The sequence below is a fragment of the Mus caroli genome, chromosome 1, assembly GCF_900094665.2.
Source record: "Mus caroli chromosome 1, CAROLI_EIJ_v1.1, whole genome shotgun sequence".
NCBI classification, from domain to species: Eukaryota; Metazoa; Chordata; class Mammalia; order Rodentia; family Muridae; genus Mus; species Mus caroli.
Genome location: NC_034570.1, coordinates 177,493,686 through 177,515,666, shown reverse-complemented (window position 1 = coordinate 177,515,666; position 21,981 = coordinate 177,493,686). Strand labels below are relative to the sequence as shown.

Genomic DNA, 21,981 nt, shown 5'->3' with positions numbered 1-21,981 from the left:
ACTCAGCTCATCTACTCCCATAAAGTGTCATGACATCAATCCTGAGCTCTTGTGTTCTCTCTCTCTCTCTCTCCTTCTCTCTTTCTCTCCCCTCATGTGTTCATGTTATGTGTACACGTGTTCATGTGTGTACATGTCTGTGTTAGCCAGAAGTCATACTTAAGTCTCATTTCTCAGGAATTATCCACCTTGTTTTTTGAAAGATGAACTCTTTAACCAGTAGCTCATCTGCCAGCTAGGGCTAGCTGATTCTCCGGGATCTTCCAGGGGCTGAGACCACAAGTGCAGGCTACCACAGTGGACTTTTCTATGTAGGTCCTGGTGAGTTAACTCAGGTTCTCATGCTTATAAGAACAACCGGGTGAGCTCTTTCCCTAGCCCCTCATCCTGCCATGAAAATTGATATGGGAATTTTATTTCCTTCATCTCAGGTACTAGGTCTGGGGACTCACTGTTCTTCAAGAAGTCCTTTTATATTAAGAAAAAGTCAGAGGTGCCTGATCAGCTACTACAAAGATAAATCACCCAGGATATCCATTAGTGTCCCATAAATTCCACTGCTCAGAATGCTGATATATTTCTAGTGATTTGTGATGTTGTCCTTTCTGGGGTTTGATGGCAACTTAGGTTTAATACAAAAAGACCGGTTTGGCCAAGGTAAAATACGAAGCCATGACAAAACAAATTCTCTATATTCCCAATCCCCTGGTAGGTGTAAAAGCAACAGATCCCAGCTCCTAAAAGCTTCCAGCCAAAATCTCCACTGGAAATATGACTCCCCATGTGGCATTTCCAGGAGGAAATCCCACTGTTAAATGTATACTCGAAGACAATCCCAAGAGGCCTGCTTAGAGAAATTCTATTTTATTTTTATTTCAAACCTAAGTGAGCTTCACCTAACCCTTATGGTGATTTAAGAGGAAACCACCATTCACTTCTACAAACTCAGAATAAGGCTGAAGACAGAGCCAGCTTAAAGGGGACAGTCACAGGTGGGAAGCGACAGCTCATGTTTAAAAGGCTGAGCTGCAAAGGACACCCACTCTGCGTCATTTACATACAGTCTAAAAACGAGTTCAGTCAATAATGACCATAGGAGAAGGGAAGACAGGCACGCCTGGGGTCCTCTGTAGAACCAGACTATGCAGTGTTACATAAGCTTTCTCCCTCCTCCCTCTAGAAGCAAACACAATCCTCCTTGATGACAGGAACCCTTATGTCCCAGAGAAACGCTCCTGCAGTAATAGCTCCATAGAATAAAGGCTTGAGCAGCCAGGGCATTTAGAGAAACAAACCTTCCCTATTTCCAGATACTCTGCCATCAAGGCCCTGTTTCCTTGCGCTTCCTGCCAGGAGCTCATTACAGTCCTGCAGGCTCCAGGATTGGAGGGTACAGCCATTGTACCTCCACTGTGAAGCCGCTCTGAGGTTTAGATGAATTGACACAAGCACAAAGACTTTGAAAAGTGTCTGGTGTGTTCAGTAAGTTCTCTGGAATTTGAAGCCATTTAAATCGTGACTGCTGCAGTTGGAGGTTCTGTTAGCCACGAGCCACTGTGTTCTCAATATCTACAAAGTGAGTGTGTGGCTTCTTTGTAGTGGTAGATTTTCCCATGTCTCTCCTATGACCTATGGGGAGAAGTCAGAATAGCAATGTCAACCATCTTACAAACCTAAAGTTACTCTGGTCACCCACTTCCTAAGTGGCTTTTTAAAAACCTCATGTGTTTAAAGCAACAAGTCCTCTCGGTCTTGACATTATCAGTTCTAGCTCTTTGGGGTACCTGTTATTGGGGGTGCTCCTAATCAGTGCATGTTTTAAGAACTCATAGGGCTCCTCTCACTGGATACTAACAAAACTTTCTATCCAACCATTTTAATCCAAATTGTCAAGATATTGTTAAGTGTCCACTGTAGGGAAATTATCTCAAGAAGTATTGGTCAGAATTCATTTTGGAACAAACAAGTAAGGTCTGTAAATCTCGCCTCAGACATCAGATGCTCGCTCACCCCATAACAGACTCAACTCACACCACAAATAGCATTTTACTAGCAGTAAGTGAAACCCACAGCCTGGCAGGGTCAATGAGATGTTTAGCTCTAACAAGCTACGGTGAGCAAAACAGTCCAAAGTTCTCCATATATGCAAACTCAACATTTAATTTTCTGCAAGATTACCCACAATAATTACAAAGTTTCCATAATGCAGCCGCAAAAGCTTGGAACTCTGAGATACATAAGAATTGATCTCCGATCTGTTACCTTTGCTGTGTACTGTGCCCATGTAACGAACCGAACAGGGGCACACCATGCTCTCCCCTTAATATTTAGGAGTATTAAAGTGAAACTATCCTAAAATTAGGTTACTTAGCAACGTGGTGAAGAGAAACACACAGCAAAGCAAAAGCATATAAACAACCCTGAGGTGACCAAGCACCCACTTTGCTCCTAAGCACGCATCCCTTAACTAAACATATTTGCCTTGGTCATCCTAAATCATGGTTTGACATTCTAAAGATGTTGTTCCAATACTTTTGTGATAGCGCTACTGGTTAATGATGGCTCAAAGGTACCAAGTTGGCATTCACATGACACCAGTTTGTTCCATCTGCCAGTAACACACAGACCTTTTGAAGCCTTCCCATAGCTGGAGTAGACTTTCTACCGGGAATCTGTAGTTGAATGCTGACTATGGTAGATCAACTGCAAGATTTCAGAGCCATTATCGAAAGACATAATTTCTTTGTCATGGTCTTAGCATTAAGCTGCGTCAAGAAATCCATCCTAAAACACACACAGCTGTATTGGGATGTTATTTACTCGATAGCTGTCAAAGCTCACTGGAGAGAAAGCACACATTCGTTTCACCTTCAAACAGCCATGTGACTAATAAAGCTACATTCCAAAACAAAACAAATAAAAAGGCACCCATATTTTAACTGAGGAAGCTCCCAGTGATTTTTTTTTTTAATTAAAGGTATTAGATTAAGGACAGTTGAACCATCCAACACTTCCTTGGTTCTTCAAGATGATGTCACTGATAGGGCCTCGATTTCATGGGAAATCAGGTGGGGTCCTGAACTAGGTAACACAGGACTTAAACTGATAAGTGCAAAGCCATTTCTCTTGCTGTGAGTGGCTTGAGTCCATGTGAGAATAGAGTATGTTTCTGCTCTACTATGTGACCCCAGAAATAGAACGATACTAGGAACTGACAGAAGAGATCAACATCATGGGAAATTGTTCACCGGCACTGACCCTCCCCTAGCCCCCATCCTGTCCCCTTTCCTTGCTTTTCTCTCCTTCTACACTACACTAACTTTTCTTTCATTTTAAGGCTTATTTTAGTCTCAGTTTTGTGTGTGTGTGTGTGTGTGTGTGTGTGTGTGTGTGTGTAGGTTTGTGCATGTGAGCACAGGTACCTAAGGAGGTCAGAGGAAGATGTCAGGGTCCCTGGAGCTAGAGTCACAAGCCTGTGTGAACCGCTGATGTGGATACAGGGAACAGAACTCCAGTCCAAGCAGCAAACACTCTAAACCGCTGATCCATCTCTCCAGCCCCTGAAGTTTCTTTCCCATGGAGGAGAAAATGTGACTGGGCCGGGTTGGGGGGGGGGTGTGGCTACCTCACAGCCTTGGCTACCATATAGAATACACAATGACCTTGTAAATGTTTTCTTCCCTCAATTCTCTGGGCCCTTTGCCTGCTTCTCAGGCTTCTTTATACTCAGATCTCCAGTCCACCTTTTATTGAGCCTCTTTCAGTTGAGGATTCTGTAAGATGGGATCAACCCAGATCTAGATTTTTGAGACCCAGTTTCTGGTATTGTTTTTATTTTTTTTAAGCAAGCTTGTTCTGAACAAGCCACTTCATCATGTAAAGCTAACTCAGCTGTAAAAGGAAAATGATAATTTGTGATTTCAAAACATTCACAACACAAATACCATGTATTATTAGAAGAAATACTTATATTTAGAGCAACAGAGAGTCGGTTCCCGTATGTTTTACTTGAAGCAGTGTGGAGGCAAGAGTTGAGTCATGGAGCACACACTGTATGCTTTACAAGGACAGCTGGATGGTTCTGTGACCTTGGGAAGGGAAAGGCAGAGGCCTGGCTTCCTCCCTTCTTCCATCCCTTCTCTCCATCTCTAGCAAGTAAAATCACTGAAAGTGCGGCTGGGAAGCCCCTGGATTTCCCCCAAGAAGAGTTGTGAGGGCCCTGACTGGTGGCCTCAGTTCTGGAAGACTCAAACTGTCATAAGTAGTCTGACCTTGACGGTGACCTTGGGAATTGTGAGGATCTTGAAATCCCCTCTCTCTAGCCTACCTTGGATCATATTTCATTTCCAACACAAAGGTTTGGCACATGATTGGTTTTGGCCCCCTGTACTTACTGCAACCTACATCTTCAAAATGAGCATGCAGAGCAGGAAGTACCACTTGCAAGAAAATCCCATCTGCTCCACAGACAGAGTGCCAGTCCCTCATCACAAGAGCCACGGGTGGCCATCTGGGGAGAATGCCATGGCACCCGGTGGGCCCCAGGAGGCTACAGCCCAAGATGGCACAGTGCTCTGTCCAGCACCCAGTCTTTGTTCTAGAAAACAATAGATACCATTGCCCTCCATCACGCCTCGGACTTGTCAGCTTGCAGGTTGCAGCAAACCTGTATATGAGGGCTCCATTTTACTTCGGCAAGACCCTCACCGCACACCTAGGTATGTGAGTCTCCTCTTTCTTGTGTCTCCATTCCTTACAAATGAATCACACCACATAGATGAGAAAAGTCTGGGAGTCAGATTCTAGAGAGTGGCTTTTCTGCCAGCTACGCAGTAGCTAAGCCATGTGACTCAGTTTCCTAATGTGGAACGTTGGGAGGAAAAGGTGGCTTGTTTTGCTCAGATCTTTTCTGGTTCGTTTAAAGGGGCCAAGGGAGTATTTCTTTAAGTGAAAAGTATCAGACTATACAAATGCATAGTTTCCTCTATGAATAGTAACCTAATCTGTGCCTAAGCATCAAGAGCACAACAGGACATTAGGCTTTCCTCCCCTTCCCCGCCAGGGTTAGTACCTTAAGGATGTGAAGGTGGTTGTATTATCTGACAAATACTGATGCACCAGGATTTCTTCCTGCTTTGTGTCTACCATTACTTTTGCATGAAACACTTCAAGCATAATATAGAAGATTGTTCCAGACCTAAAAGTTAAATGGTCATGATGCAAGGTTCAAAGTCATCAACTGTTCTGCTTCTTACTAAATGATGCTAAAAATTGGTTAAAGTGAGAATGACCTAAGATTCCCCACTTTCCCCTTCTGAAAGGACTGTCTAGTTACAAAATGAGCCCCTACCCATCTATGTATCTGTCTCCCTCCATCTCTCTCTCATTTCTCATCTTTCATTACAGAAAAATCTACTTTTCTACTTTTTCTGAACAAAGTCCTACAAACTGTGTCCACATAAATAGGGCAGAGTGCATACAATGAACAGGGAAGGCAATAAATCCAAGCCTGGCCCTGTCGCCCATTAGCTGGAGATGTGGGCAAGTTCCAACACCTCTAGGAGGCTCCCTGTTCTCATTTATAGGATGGGGATGAAAGTATATATCATGTAAGAATAATGAGAGAATTGGCACAATTAGATACCACACACAGTGCCTGGCACAGTGGGTATTTAAATGGCACAATAAAGAAGAGCCACTATTATATTCAAACTAAAAACCAGTTTCATATATTTATAACATTGTGAATAATCTGAAGAATGGGAAATTGGGAGGAGAATCACAAGGTAAGATACTGTTCTACCAGTGTTTAAAAACAAAAACAAAAGAACCATCTAATTGTTACTAATATGCACAGAGCACTTACTGTGAGTCAGACACTTTTCTTAGACTCTCCAAGTCACTAACTCAGTCCTCACCACAGTCCTAAGAAGTAGCTGGCATGCTGATTTCCACTCGGGATAAGAAAAGAAACAAAGTGGTTCAGTTGATCGGCTACATCATCCCAGAACCTTCACATGGAGTCTGGTTCCAGGACTGTGTTACAAAGTATCCTCTGAGGTCCTGAAGATCATGTGGGATGACACCTTCAAGACTAATTATCTACAATAAAGTCCTGGAGTCTGCTGATCATGTCCCTCCTGTTTAGAGGACTCAACCTGCTCTTATTTACCAACATTCTGATTTCTTCCCTTGTATAAAGAAGAAACCAGGACACCCAAGCTAAAGTTGTGAGATCTTAGAGCCCTGGTCATCACCCACCAACACCAATATTTTTATCATCAACACCATTAATCCCATCACCACACACAGTGCATGGCTCAGTGAGTATTTAATTGGCCCAATAAAGAAAAGCCACTATTATATTCAAACTAAAAACCAGTTTCATATATGAAACAGTTCATGAATGTGCCAAGACACCAGCAATGCTCAAAGTGTTTCCTATTTGTGCTACAATAAAAGGAAATGTTGAAAACCATTGACCCTCCCCAACTCTAGATGTGCATTTACAATCTTACGCTTATATTTCTACCATACACAACTCCACCATCAGTTTCAAAGGGGGAAGAAAGATGGACAGTTAAAATTAGGCGTTACCTTTCATGCTGGGGAAAGCATTTAACATAGGTAATTCTGCTTAATACTCATAACAAAACTACTATGGAGGCATTAGAGACACCCCATCTCAGCTTCCCAGCAGAAGACGTCACAGCCCTAACTGGTTAAACGTCCTTCTCAAGGTCACAAGGTGTGGTACAAGCTTTACAACTTGACCCAGGCTTCCATAATTCTTTCCTGTAGTCACTTTGAGATGGCCCACCTTTTTCTAGACTGGATGGTTTTTAATCCCGTGCATAAGCTTTCTCTTTCTGTGCCCTTTTACACTGTAAGGAAGGCATTTACTCTTAGAAGGGTGCCGAGAGGGAATGAGACCTCTGAACTTCTAGCCTGACTTCCCGCTCTGCTCTCCGGTTTTGTAACCCCGAACAACCTGTGTATTGAAGCAAATGAAGCACGTTCGGCTCCAGCCTTGCACGCTTTGTGATTTCTGGAAAAGTAGATTATGGATTGCTATCATCCTCCATTTTAACCAGAAAAGATCCTAGAACGGGTTCAGTGGGCTGGCTTTACTAGGAGGCAAGACCATCAGGCAAGGGTAGTCAAGGAAAAGGCTGGCTGGGAAGTGTGAGAAAGACATCCGCCTTGCAGCTGTCCCTGCCTGAACAGTGTCATGGGTAAACAAGGCTCCTCTCTAGAGATCTCTGCTGGCAATCTGTTTTCATTCCTTTCTTAGGGGGGAGAAAAGGAGAAATTCGTATTTTCATGGAGAATGTATTACTTTCTACATGAAACTGCCAAAAACCCAACTGTAGACAAAATCCATCTGACAAAATCCCTTAACTGCTTTGATTCAGTTCTTAAAGGAGATTAGTCGTTGGAAGGTCACAAGGAAGCCATCCCACCACACACTGCTGTGTGGGGTTTCAAAGCCTTCACTACTGAGGGGATCTCCATGCTTGATGCCCCCTCTCTCCACCGTGTTTAATCAATGAATCAACAAATAGTTCCCGAGCAAGGCTTCCCTGGGGTCTGCAGGTCACTTCAGATGTGGCTCTTCTGTTCAATAGTAGGAGAAAGAAAAACAGATTTCTCGGACTCCTCTAAAAGTTTCCATTTATAAAAGCAGAGCTGGCATCAAAAGGCTTCGGGTCTCCTGCCCCTCTCTTCCCAAGCTCTCTGATTCATACAGAAAAAGGAAACACAATGTAGCAGAGGGGACATAGAGGGAAGGAAAGAAAGGGGAAGGCAAGGGAAAACAGAAGGAGTAAGACCTGGAAAGGGCAAGGCAAGGGGGTGGCAGGAATGTGACCTTTATACCACAAGGTCAAAGGTCAAAAGAGAGCTAAACAGCAGGTCAAGCAATGTCCGCATGACGGTGTGAACTCTATGCGGACAGACTTATGCTACTACTGGTTTTTAATACAAGTAACAACGTTGCTGGCCAACTGGGGAGTGAAACTCTTACACTTAGGGTAATTATCTCTTCCTAAGCTTTTTTTTTTTTTTTATGACTCTGTGTGTGTGCCCTCAACTCTAGCAAACGTTGTCATACATATAATTAAATGTCTCAGGTGGAAACGTCTTTTTGACCTCAACTCTAACATGGGATTCTATACAGCTGGGTTCCCAACACCTACACTATCAGAAGTCTTAATCTGCAATAATACATTTTTTTTAAAAATACTTAATTGACCTTTCTGAATAATTTTGCATGAAAATGAAAAAACATGGAAAATACTATCTCGGGCTTTAAATAAAATGTTGTGCAGCATACTGCACGATACAATGTACTGACTTGCCATCTCCCACTCCGAGGAGATGTGCAGCTGCCCTGGTGCAGGTTGAGATGTGAATTCTGTCTGTCCCTGCCCAGCACACAGCAGGACTCTATTTAACTATGCATTTTTTTAAATCAAAAATAAACAATGAAGCCGGCAGTAGTTTATTGAGCACATACTGCGCCAGAGAGGGTGCTGAGCATTTTCTATGCGCTAGCGATCTGTCCCATCACCCCTGGCTTGCTTTAGTGCCCTCTGTCTACCAACAAGAACACAAAGGTCAGACGAATGAGGCAGGCTCACATAAAATCTTAAGCTTGTTCAGCCAAAAGCAGAAGCGCCACACACATCTCCACAGACCGAGACTCCTTCTAAGCAGCCACGAGTGACACTTCCCCACGAGTGACACTTCCAACTGTGCTCTTCAGCTTCAGCAACCAAGGTGAAGAAAGATTAGGAACGGAATTTCTATTGCAATTGCCCCAAACCTCTCTCTGACAAGATATTCTCAACGTGCACTTGAAATTCCCCTCCCCAACGCATATTAATTACCTGAGATTCATCATGTTTTAATAAGCACAGTTTGTCTTAAAGTATCAAGCAAGCCCTAACCCACATCCTTAGCCAGGACATTCTGAAGAATTTGCCAGTCTGAATACCACTGAACCACCCTAGCATCTTTCAAACTCTAATTTTAAAAACAACCACCACTCATGACTTGTAAGTGTTAACATGTAACGCTTCGGTCTGAACAGTTTGCTTGATAATATCTTGAGAGGAGATGGAGAGGCCCCTGCCTTTAGCTCTCCTTAAGCTCCAACACACAATTTCCTTAGGCTGATTGGTTCTACCATGGTGATACTAATAGGAAAAGATACACCTGAGGTCTATACAACTCAGCATGACCTCAGAGGGTGTTCAACTACATAGCTAGTCAGAAGGATCTATATATCAAAAAGAGGCAAAATATAAGCCCACGGTTTCCTTTCGTTCCCACATTATGTGATCGTTTATACAACGTAGGAGGGAACAGAAGCCCAGCCCAAAACACCCATTCAAGCTCTCTTTCACTTTAAGACAAACATGCCTAGGAGTCCTTATCATAAAGTATCCAGGAGACTGAGAGCATCCTTGTTCCTCCACCCTGTGTGCGACAAGATCTACCTCCAAATCCCGACAAGGGCAAAGCTGAGGCCCTCAGCCCCTCTAAGTTGTGGACCAGACTTCTCTCCTTGTTGCTACTTATAAGCACAGCTGGACACAGTTCATCACACTAACCATGAGTGAGTACCTAACACAGACACAGTTTATTCAGTAGTGGTGGTTGACGTTTTAAGTTGAAAGCAATTTATAAAGACCATCATTTCCACACACAGTCACCGTCACTCCCAGAGAAGAGCAGATGTCATCCCGAGACCTGGCCCTTTCAGAATCCAGAAAGGGTCTGCATGCATTAAGAGAGCAAACAAACAAACAAACAAACAAAAACCTGAGATTAGACTCAGGACTCCTACTTCCCCCAGGCTTCTAATGTGTTCATTATTATCCTACAACTTGTGTTCATTATTATCCTACAAAAGTTGATTTGAGAGCAAATAACATTTCTCAGAAAGACCAAGGTTACAGATTAATCCAGAGAACCAGGAAGAAGCAAAGACAGATGTATCACTTAAAAGGGACATGGAGTGACCTGTGATCTTGTTACATCTAGTCTAGAGGAGTTGCAACGTGCAGGAAGCACGGTCATCCATTAAAAAAAAAAAAAATTACTCAGCTTTATTTTGTTTTGCTTCTAAACTAAAGGTACTTACCACTGGAATTCCACAAGTCCCCATGCTTTCCCCACAACGCACAGGCTACCTTTCTCCGTGGAAGCCCAGAGGAGGGCCTGTCCAGTTCAAGGAGATCCTTACTCTAGTGGGTTAGAATTAGGCAAGGGGGGAAGAGAAAAGACAGACTTTCCCTTTAAAACTGAACATAAGCGGATCCCGAATCACATGACCTTTTACCGTAATTTCTATTAAAATCATTTCATGTCTGGTTGCCCCTGCTCTCCTGGCTCATTTGTATTGTTTACAACAAGCCACTGCACAGCCAGTTGGTGGCTGACTCCATGGTTACCCGGTTTTACATTCACTAGTTAAATGGAATGCATCTGGGCTGTGGGTTCCAGGGAGCAGGCTCTTAAGTAACCACAATCCAGCTATCAATCAGGCTAATCTGAGAGAAATTAATCTTATAAACGTAAGTATTGTTGCAGATTAAAAATTGATAGAAAGAGGGCACCAGCTTTTACAGGCTGGAGTTCCAAAAGTGGGTAGGTTGAGAGACAGCTCAGAGCCCAGCGGTGTTTGGTTTGTGGTCCTTCTGACAGCCAGTCAGGTTGGGTACCTAAAAGGCTTTCAGAGGTAATAGACCACCCTCGACAAGCAAACTCGCTACCCGCCTTCCCCCAGAGACCTGAACATTTCTTTCACCTGGCAGCCCTTAGAATCAAAACACAGGTTTAACCAGTCTGCAACCCAAGCAAAGTAAATTAAACAGATGCATCCAGGACCGTCAGACACCAGACAAACACTGAGTAGGATTCAATTAAAACCGAACCTCAGAGGAATATGCTATGAGTAAATTATAACTGCAGACTGGTACAGTTTATGGAAAGGAAGCACGCTACAAACTCATTCCATTGTCCAGGAATTTATGTAGTTAATTCTTTAAAAGCATTCCCCCCAGAGCTAACTTGTTCCTCAAGATGGACAAGACCAACAATTATCGGCCCTAATAAAAACTGAGAAGTTGTATAGTTTAATGCCCACAATAATTGGCCCACGAGCCACATCTATGTGCTAACTGAGAAGGGCAAATAGCTAGAGCTAAGATATTACAACCTCCGTCTACTGCAAAGTCACTGTATCAGAGGCTACAATTGATCTGTTGCCTCAGAACGAATTGAAACTGAATGTAACATAAGGTCGGAAAAATCCCTTCTGTACTGCTAATCGGATATTGTATAATGGTTGATTGCAGCTTTGCCTTGTCCCATTGCTGCCTAAATCATACATACTTACACGTTCTGGGCTCTTCCAAGAGTTTGGTGCAGTTTCAAGGACAAATGTCTTAAGCAAGCCTCTGTACTGTGCAGCGGGGAGTCTGCTCTGCTCGGATCTGATGACTGGAGTCTGGTGCTAAATCTGACAACACAGAGGAAACTTCCTGGGTGAAGAGGGGATCTGGGAGAGTCTCGGGTTCAAAAGGCTGCTGGGAAGGTGCTGCTCGCTCTGCTCCGGGGCTGTGTGTACAGGGTAGCAGCTGAGCTGTTTGCAGCCCTGCAGAAAGGAACCTTTACTGAAAACCAATGGTATCACATTTCAGAGGAGCCCGTGCCAAGTGCTGGAGAGCAGAGCAACCTTTGACAACTTCACACAATTCACCCCAGCAGACTCCAGCACAGGTCAGGGAGGAGTGTGGAAAGAGTCTCCCCTCCGCCAGGTCTCATCTGTGCTACTCAGCACAGGACCCGGCTAACTGAAGATTGGCACCCGCTGGACATGGCACCAGAGCAAGGCACACACACAGCTCCCTGCACAAAGCTTCGGTCTCAGCTGCCCTCACCCACCATGTCCAATAGGCTAACAGAACTTTCCCAGTTAATCCAGTTTGTGCTTGTGTGTATGTGTTTATATCTGCTTATAGTATGTGCACGTGTTTACATGTCTGTGTGCACATATACATCTAGAGGCCAGACATAGATGTCCAGTGCCTTCTTCAATCCCTCTACACCACAGTTTTTGGACTCAATGATTGCTGGTGACTCAATGAGAGCTGGACTCAATGATTGGTTAGGTGACTGGCCACACTAGTCCCTGGGATCCTCCTTCTCTGCCTCCCTAACACCGAGAGTGCAGCCATGTGTGGTGCTACTCTGGCTTTGTGGCAAGAGTGCTGCGAATCAGAACCCAGGTCCCCATGCTTGTACAGACAGCACTTCACTGGCACAGCCACATCCCTGGATCCTTAATCCAATATTTTAAAGTGTACTTCCCTCTGTTTTTCTTTCTCTACCCCTTTGTCTGGGACCCCCGAGAAGTTCCTACGAGATGACTGAGAAGAGAAAAGGGAGGAGCGGGTCCTTCCAGACCGAAATCTATACTGTGCTGAACGAGAGCGCTGCTGTCCTAAGCCTGGCCCAGATCTGCCTGGGAAAATGGTGAACTATTGTCAAAGTCTTCTTACTGCACGTCAGCCACACTGCAGTCTAGGAACAATAACAATGCACTCGGTGTGCCAGTCACGCCCTGTCATGCCAGGACGTCGTCAGCCTGATGCCCGGTTTAACTTTTATCCCGACACTACCCCTCCACCACACAAGATCAACAGTTGCTCAAAATATCCGTTGTTTTTTTTTTTTCATCTATGAAAGGAATGCAATCTCACCACCATTCAAGATTTTTTTTGTGAAGATTTAAAGGCTAACATATGTTGGGGATGGACCGCAGAGCCAGGCACTCACGCATTCATAAACATTTACTGAGCCTCTGTTCGCAGTCAGGCACAGTGCCAGAAACTGTGGGCACAAAGTCAATCACAACACAGGACCTTCCCTCAAAGCACAGGTCCCTAAGAGTAAATTCTTCCTTCCTCTTGTCCCATAATCCCTGCAGCCCCTATTGAACCACTCAAGAACATTTCCAGATCTTCTTTCTCAGGCCTGGAGAGGTAGCTTGCTGGTAGAACAGTGAGTGGCCTGCCTACGTCATGCCCCGAGTCCATCTCCAGTACATACAAACAAACAAACAAACAAACAAAAAACTAAAGGAGTTTCTTCCTCTCATTTGACTATTTTATGAACCAGATGAGACTATAGCCAACTAATAAGAGGAAAGAACATATCTTAAATAGGACACAGCTAGTAGCCTGAAGCCTGGGTGTCAATGGGGCTCTCTGGGGGAGCCCAAGAACTCCTTAAGGGATCTGCATGAATTGGTCATATTCCATACAATTCTTTCTCATACTGTACCTGAGTTTTGTTTGTTTGCTGTTTATAGGGCTAGGCCCCACATCCCTGAGCTGTGACTCCAGCCTGCAATGGTGTCACCGTAATGATTAGTATACTTCCCTAAAGGCAGCATGGATGTCTTAAAGCAGAGGCCATCTCTTAAGCACGAGGCTGCATTGCTAACTGACCTATCGTGATGGTAAAGACACAGCGTGGTCAATACATTTTTGCTAAATGGGAGAGAAACCTGAGCTGGGCTGACTGTATTCACTGACCAGTTTCAGAGGCAGCTTTCAACGCAGATGGCGAGAAGCTCATCTGCAACTCGCAAATCATACGTCCGTCAACGGTCAGGGTGCCAAACCCACAATTAAGCTTCCTGGGTTTTGTTTTCCTCTTGTTTAGCACACATCTACTCCGGACTGAGGACCTCATGGGTTAGACAAAAGCAAACAGCAATTGGCTTTCAAGGACAAATTGGGTCTCACAACATTTTTGATTTCTACTTTTACTGAGTGTCTAAGTTTAACAGATCACCAAATGCAGGCTTCTGCCCATCATTATCTGGGAAGCCAGTCAGCTAAGGATGCCCCAGTTTCAGATAGAATCCAAACATAATTCTCTGAATCAGTGTTTTTAAGTGCATTGTCTGTACAAACAGCCCATTTCTTGAAATTTTTCTTACCTATTCCTTCAACATAGGCTTTGGAATATAGTTCATTTATAATGGCAAAATTGGCTAGGCTTAATATCATTGAATCATTCATAAAAATATCCCTAAAAGATATGTGTGCCATGGAGTCAACTGACCTCCCATTTGTTACTTCTAATCTTATAGGACATGTTTTTCAAATGCAATTTATAGAAGCATCTTTTAAGTATTTATTACCAAACAATTCCTATAGCCTTCACAAAAATGCATACATTTCAAATTAATATCAATGCTACAATAAAGGTGCAAATGACAGGTAAGGTTTGAAACAAAACCATCACTGAATATTGCAGGTAGAAGAGGGATGTGGTGTGTGTGTGTGTGTGTGTGTGTGTGTGTGTGTGTGTGTGTGTGTGTAAAATCATCTGGCCTATTTTTGCTGTCCTGCAGTGGTTTTGATGGTTTATTTGGGTAAGAACTGGCTTTCTTGGGGTGGGGGTGGGGCAGTAAATAAAGACGCTGGTGCACTGGCATGGTCTACATCGGAATCACCATGCATTCTGCTGCTGCCCATCTTTGTGTTACTCTCTGCTTCTTCCCTCTCTGCCTACTCCACAGGAAGCAAGAAAAGTACCAAAAGAAAGAGACTCCCAATGAGATCAACTTACCCCCAATGATCAGAGACCTGGTCAGACAAGGCCAGCCCAACAATTCCCACTTAACTCTCACAGCCATCTTGAGAAGCTTTGACTAGTCGCATTTTCACAAATGACAAAGGTTCAGGGAATGAAAATTTTACCCACATCACACAAGTTAGTGAGTGGCCCAGCAGAAGTTCTACAGCAAGAACTGGAGCCCTAACTCCAAGTCTTTTCCACAGAAGACAGAAAATGGGTTGTCTGTATTAATTCCCCTTGGCTTTTTGGGTAGATTTTGTTTGTATGTATATTTTTGTTTTGTTTTGTTTATTGTTGTGTTGTGTTTTGCTTTGTTTTAGACAGTGTCTTACTCTATAGCCCTGGTGCTTAAGGTAACCCTCCTGCTTCAACCTCCCACATGCTGAGACTACAGGCAGGAGACACTATGCATGAGCTCACATTTTCCTTCATATCCCACAGCTCAGTAAAAATAGGCCATGTGATTTTACATATGCACACACACACACACATGCAGACACACACACTCGGGCACATGCATGGGCACACACACACATGTACACACGTATGCACACACACAGACACACACACATGCAGACACACACCCACACAGGCACATGCACAGGCACACACACATGCACACACTCATGCACACACACACACAGACATACAGACACACACTCAAGCACACACTCATACATGCACACACAGACACACATACACACACACACACACACATACACACATACCTCTTCTACCTGCAATAGCCTTGTATCTTGTCTTCTCTTATATGTTATATCTTATATCTTGGCCTATTTTATCTCTCTCCATTTTCACTCAGTCCTACATTTAATGAATTTCAGTGACCAAAAAACAAAAACAAAAACAACCCAACAACAACAAAGACTGCACCCAACTCTCCACAAAGGCCACACACTGCACAACAATGCTATCTATTTCAAGAAAGTAAAACTTCTATTTTGCTGTCTCTAAAATCCCTAGAAATTTCTCAGAGCCCCTTTCAGCCATGCTGCAAGAGTTTGCATCTACCCGTCCAACCTGTAGATTCATGTGCAATGCCTTAAAGCTCAACCCCCCAACCCCCATGTCCATACATTGAAGAGCATTGCTTGGCCATGTTTGGAACATGTGTACACAGTGAAGAATACTGTCTGTCATGTGTATCTCTTGTATCACAATAGGACAAGTATCCTTACATCTGGTGTGTCAATGGCTCACACCAGCTGCTGTGATCCAACCTAGGAAACAGGCACATAAGACAGTTTTGTGTTGTTTTTCTTTGTTTGTCTGTTTTGATTTTTTTCTTTTGCAGAAAGAGTCTATTTAGAACAACCAATGTATAACAGATAAAAAAAATCTACACTCAACCTTGAGTGACTAAGTCCTGTGAGGTGTCCAATCCAAACCAATGAACTTGAGCCCTGATACATACTCTGCACATGCCATTTATATCCATGGTATATGGTCCTCCATAAAGAAATAGTTTCTAAATAAATAGTAAATTAGAGCATCATTTTTGGTTGACTTGTTAGTATCCTTAGTCACTGAAGGGATAATCAAGGGGAACGTGCAGTGGAGGCTGAGAGAGAGCAAACGACCCACCGTTGTTCTCTGATGAACTGGTCCCAGATGCCACAGACAATACTCCCTTCACTGCTGTTGACCTTCTGTGACAACCAGCATCCTGCCAAATCTACATCATCTATAAAAAGCAAAGGTTCTGACTCTGAGAGTGACTGGCCCGAGTGGCCATCGGAACTGTGTCCTAATTCTGCAACTTTAGGAAATCAAATGCCCATACAAAACAGAAGATGAACTCCTCATAACTGAAGGGACTGCTCATTTAGGCAGACAACTTTGGATCTCTCTCCACACACAATAACTTGGAAAAATATATAGGCTGTGTTTACAGCAGCACGAGAGAGAGCTGCAGTCTCTAAGAAGGGCTATAACTTGTTAACAGTCTTCCTGATTTATGATGGAAAACATACAGGGCATGAAATGGTTTCTGCAACCTCACATTTTCCTCTAGAATGCTGGTGAGCAGGAGATATATTCCCCAGCTGTGGGGGCTGCTTGTTCCTGCTCCCTTTTCAAGAGACATGTATGTTAGGCAATTATACATGCTCTGTCCCTGAAGGGGGATTTTACATTATTAAGGAGAAAGGGAAAGCAAGAAAAGAAGCGGTTTAAGGAGAAAAGGAAGTAAGCAAGAAGAACGGGAGGGTAAAGAGTCTATTTTCATATAACGTTTACCTTGTAAAAAGTGATTGGCTTCTTAAGATGGGTAATAAATAATCTTCCTAAGAGCTATGGGGAATGTATAGTTATAAACTATCACTCACTAGACAAATGTTAGTTATTTTTCTTGTTAGTATTTCACAGATATGGAAATTTGTTTCATAGTCTACAACTGTGCTAATAAAATAGGTATTTTTAAATATAAATTACCAGGGTCATAACATAAGCCTTATTAACTGAAAATATCTAAGAATGAGATTAAATTTAAATGGGAAGCATATATTTTGAAACACGACTTACAAAACCTCTTAAACATATGTGAAAGTAGAGATACAAACATTTTTTGTTTTGCTTCAGATAATGTTAGCACTCTGAGTTGCCATCTGAAACAGTCAAAAAAAATCTTTGTTAGAAATGAATATTTTCTAAGGAAATAAAATAATTTCAATGTAACTTAAAACAAACAAACAAACAGGTGCGTCGTGATTTCCTTTTCAGAGTTTGATCAAGGTTATTTATCTGAGCAGACAATGCCAAAAAAGCAACGCTGAGTTGAATCTCCAGTATCCTGGACATTTCAGGGACTCTACCCCTTCTTTTGTGATAATTATGACCACCCCATAGTTTAATGGGCAAAGTGTTTTTCATCATAGGAATATGAGGAGTGACAACCCAACACTGTGCAGGAGGTGGTGGTGCTACCTCGGACAGCCTCTTGTATCATCCAGTGTCAGGGTATAAATATCTGTGTACAGTATGCATGTCTGAGGGAGGATGGAAGGCTGGGTCTAGACCTAGTACAATGGAGGAGGCAACCTTAGGAAGAGGCTTTGCAATCAGGGTTGAGTACTGAAGGCTGTCTAATCTCCAAGAAAAAGAAACTTCCTGGTCTAGGGACCCAGAGAGCCCAAGCCTCATCCCAGCAACTTTTATCAGGAGCAAAAATATCATCCCGAATATTCATTCAGAAACTTTTTAAAGGAGATTTCTCCTGGTACACTGAATCTAAGGGACCAGGGCCATCAGAAAAGTATGCCGATTTATTTCAAGTCTGAGAGATCTTTTACAATGATCCCTTCAATGAAGACCCCCCACCCTGCTGGGGGTTTCATAGCCTTGGCCCACTGATTCCAAATACAACGATGAATTGGGATCAAAGTAAATAACTGAAAGGTCACTATTTGGCAGAAATATCCTTGGGCTGGGGAGCGACTCAGCACTGGAGTTTTTGCTGGTACATAGGATTCCCTGGTGTCCGCTCCAGTGCCACCAAAAGGAAAGGAGGAAGGAAAAGTCTCTTGGAGAACCCTACCCTCGGTTGCAGCCTGAAAGCCTGTGGACGCCGCCAGGTTAAATCCTCCCTGAGGGCTCAGGTACTTCACTGGGGTGGCAGAGCTAACCTACAGCCTGACTTATGGCAACAGTCCTAAGAGACAATGTCTTTTGTCCACACACAACAAAACAAACATACAGACAACAGCAACAACAATAACAAAACACTGTTATTTTCACTTTAGGACGGTAATTTTATGTGACTTTTTTTTAAAAAAGAATCACAATATTGTGATACTTGGTAATTATTATTTCAAAATGACAGATGCTATTGTTTGTGGATAAATTTTCAGTTGTTTTTCTCCTACCAGTGCTTTGATTGAAAGATTTGCCAAGTGCCCCCTGGAGAAAACCAAAGATCTGCATTTAAATAGAGATACAGTCCTTCCTTCAAAATGTGTGGTATCTGAGAGGCAGATCCCATCAGGGCTCCTTAGTGAGAATAACTCAGATTGTAGGAGGCATTTCAATGCTGTAGAGATCCTGTTTCATGGCACGAGGACTATTTCCATCACAGCTCTTTCCTTCTGAAGATTCTTTCTAATATTTGTTGCCCCGAGAAGTTAAAATTAAACCCTGTTCCAAAGCAAAGTCCTCACAAACAACAAGCAATTACTACCATGCATATCAGTCCTGATGTGTACAAAAAAGACCACAGAAGATAGCTGGGCCAGAAATGCTAAATAATTGAAGAGTATAATGACTTAATAGAGTAGTAAGCTTGGTTTACACTGCAGCCAATTTAAGCCATAAAAATACTGTGTAAAAATTTTATCTTGTGGTTGACCATTACATAGCCAATCTATTATTCAAAAGTACCTATCTCTTCAGTGTTTTTCTTCATCAATGTGGCTTTCCCTCAAAAGCTTTCTATTCCAACAGTTTTCCAACAATCCCCCCCCCGCCCCATCCCAAAAATACCAATTTCCTACTTTGTTTCATAAAATCCTTTCACTAGGATGGCCTTCTAGCATCCAGGTCTAATGGAAACTGACTGACGTCACTGGGCAAGCTCCAAAGGTACACATTGACCTCCTTGAGAATGAGTGGACTGGCCAAAAAAAGAGTCAAGACATCAAAGGAAGTAGATGGATAGATAGATGGATGGATGGATAGATAGATAGATAGATAGATAGATGATAGATAGATAGATAGATAGATAGATAGATAGATAGATAGATAGATAGATAGATAGATAGAGGTACTTGCTTGCTACATCTACAGACAAAAAAAAAGACTCTTGTAAATAATTCCTTTTCTGTGACAGGTGAACGCAGGGATCTGGCTGTTGGGAAATGTCAAGGCACCTCACCTGAAGTGTTCACCTAAAATACGGAGAAAAGGAGCTGGAGAAAGAAAGCACGGAGGGAGATCAGTCGCCAACCTAAGTCCATGACCTCTGACAGGCTCTGACAGGCCAAAAACTCTCAGTGCAGCTGAGAACAAGGTCCCTCCTCTACCGTTTTCCCGAGACATGCTCCTGAGAGCGTCCTGGTGGTCTGCGAGCTTAGTTAGCTCTTATCTTGCTACTCTGCCACACTCACGCTGAGTCAAATTTGGAGCTCAAAATGAGAGATGAAAGACCTTGGAGATCACTTAATATTGAAATACTGTTGTGGGAATAAGTGGTGCTCGGCTGGAGATGGGAACATGGCACTCTCTGGTAACCTTTTAATTTCTGGAAAAGTTGCACAGGATAAATTGAGCTGTACACACACACACACACACACACACACATGAAAACCTAATCAATTGATCTGGTCTATTCAGTTGAACAAAGAAAACCAGCAGGTTTCAGTCCATATCACACAAGAAGACTTAACCCATTTTGATTTACTAAGGGGAAAGAGCCTTCGTTTACCCACACTCACTGCCCCAGTCAATGGGCAGTTTAATGTGCAATATGATACCATTCACCATAGACACGCATTTAATACTACGGAATGCAAGTTTAAAGAGTTATGAGAATTGCTTTAGGAGAAAATAACAAAGGCACAGATCACAGCAGACAAATCAATGTTTGAAAGATCCTGGAGGCCTGCTTCCTCACAGTCTGATTGCTTCATCAAAGCAAGGAAGCATCCCCTTCAAGGTCACTTCCTCTCCGTCAGAGTCCACACCTCTGCTACTCCTAAGTTCAGATCTGAGAGGCCTTCAAACTTCCCCCTCTTTATCACAAAGACAGAACTGTTTCTCAGGATGATTAAGTCAGCTCTACAGCATCCGATCTACTGGACAGGAGGAAAACACAACGCCAAACACTCCGGGGTCTGTTCCTGGCCATCCTCCCTCAGACACTTCAGATCCTCTTTCTGAACTTGGGTGTTTCTGAACTTGGGTGTTTTCCAGACACCATCGCCTCTTTGGTCTTTGGGCCTTGTGGGAAACAAATTAGTTTCTCTTCCAAGCTAATCCAACCCACTCAGCTACTCCGTAACATAGGTCAGGAGTCTGCGGGGGTCTTCTCATCTTGAAATACTGGGGAGGGGCTTTCGAAAGTAGCAGGAGGCCATAGGCCCATTTGGCAACTCAGAACCAGCCCAACCAAAACAACACAGTTAATAAACACATATAGTCACCCCTCAGTGCCAAGACTTGGGGGTGGGGTGGGGGAGGGGTTCCAGGCCCCTCCAGAACAGCTTGTTAAGATTCTGGAAGGAGGAGGAGTTGAATCTAAAAGAAGGTTCCCTGCTGGAAGGGAAGAGGAGAGGAGGGGAGCCTTGGGTCTCTTCTCACCCAAGGAGGGGTGGGGAGGGGCAGGGGGGGGGGAGGGTGCGCTGTGCTCTATCCTGCAGGAGCTCTAACAGAATCAAAAGGTGGCAAGGTAGGATAAGCAGTTTGAAATAGTTAGTCCAGTGACCTCCAGACAACTTCAGTGACTTCCTCCCTGGGAAAGGTGACAGTATTGGAAAGCCTGGAGAGGAGGCAAAGGCTTAGAGGACAGGAGGGACACGCAGCACCACAGCAGCAGCGGCACTGCCCAATGACAACACCTTCTAACTCCGGGCACCCCTTTCACCCATAGCGACCCCTACCCCATGTCCCCTTGGCACTATCCCCTCCCAGTCCAGGTGCCCCAACTCTGCCCAAGGGTTATTTTGCCACTTTCCCAAGCACTGAAGTCTGTAACCAGGAGGGGGGTGGGAGGGGTGTTGAAAGAAGGAACCTAACAGCAATTCAAATTTATCTGTGTCTCCAGCACACACCTGACAGTTTTGCAGTCTGGGCCGGGCAAGTCTACAAGAGGTGGGCACTACTTATGCGTGTGTTATTGAGAGAGGGTGTCCTTTTTCTTTTTCTTTTCTTTTCTTTTCTTTCTTTTCTTTCTTTTTTTTTTTTTCCTCCAAGAGACTCTAAGCAAGTGAAGGGGGAAGGGGGTAGCAATACGGATTCCAAGCCTGACTGCAAACACAGATGCAAATGTCTGTCTCCAGAAGCTGATGGTTAAAGCATGGGGCAGTTACCTTTGGCAGGGTCAGAACTGCAGCAGGTTAATCGGGTGAGTCCTCGGGGATTTTTTTTTTTTTTTTTAATTTTTTTTTCAAAGCAGCCGAGGCAGCCCCGGTTGCTTTGGCTTAGGAAAGTCTACAAACCCCCCATGCAGGGACATCGCACATCTCACACACGCCTCCTTGAGCTGGGCTCCCGCGACCTCGGCGGGGCGAGGGGGTGGCGGGCGGCCGGCGGGCGGCCAGGGCCCGGCCCCAGGCTGTGTCCCCGCGCGCAGCGGCCCTGCGTGGGCCC

General features: G+C 43.8%; 1 protein-coding gene across 7 annotated transcripts in view; it reads right to left on the bottom strand.

Annotated features, from left to right (window-relative positions):
• Esrrg (estrogen related receptor gamma) overlaps positions 1-21,981 on the bottom strand; it is a 606,111-nt gene that overhangs the window by 541,045 nt on the left and 43,085 nt on the right. The window contains exon 1 of one of the 7 annotated variants that reach the window (XM_029477723.1): positions 21,702-21,943. The exons of 5 other annotated variants lie outside the window; for them this stretch is intronic. The gene's annotated coding sequence lies outside the window, so the exon portion shown is untranslated. Of the gene's footprint in view, positions 1-11,407; positions 14,145-21,701; positions 21,944-21,981 lie in introns of those variants that run through there. One more of the 7 variants, XM_029477724.1, reaches the window with a different exon arrangement.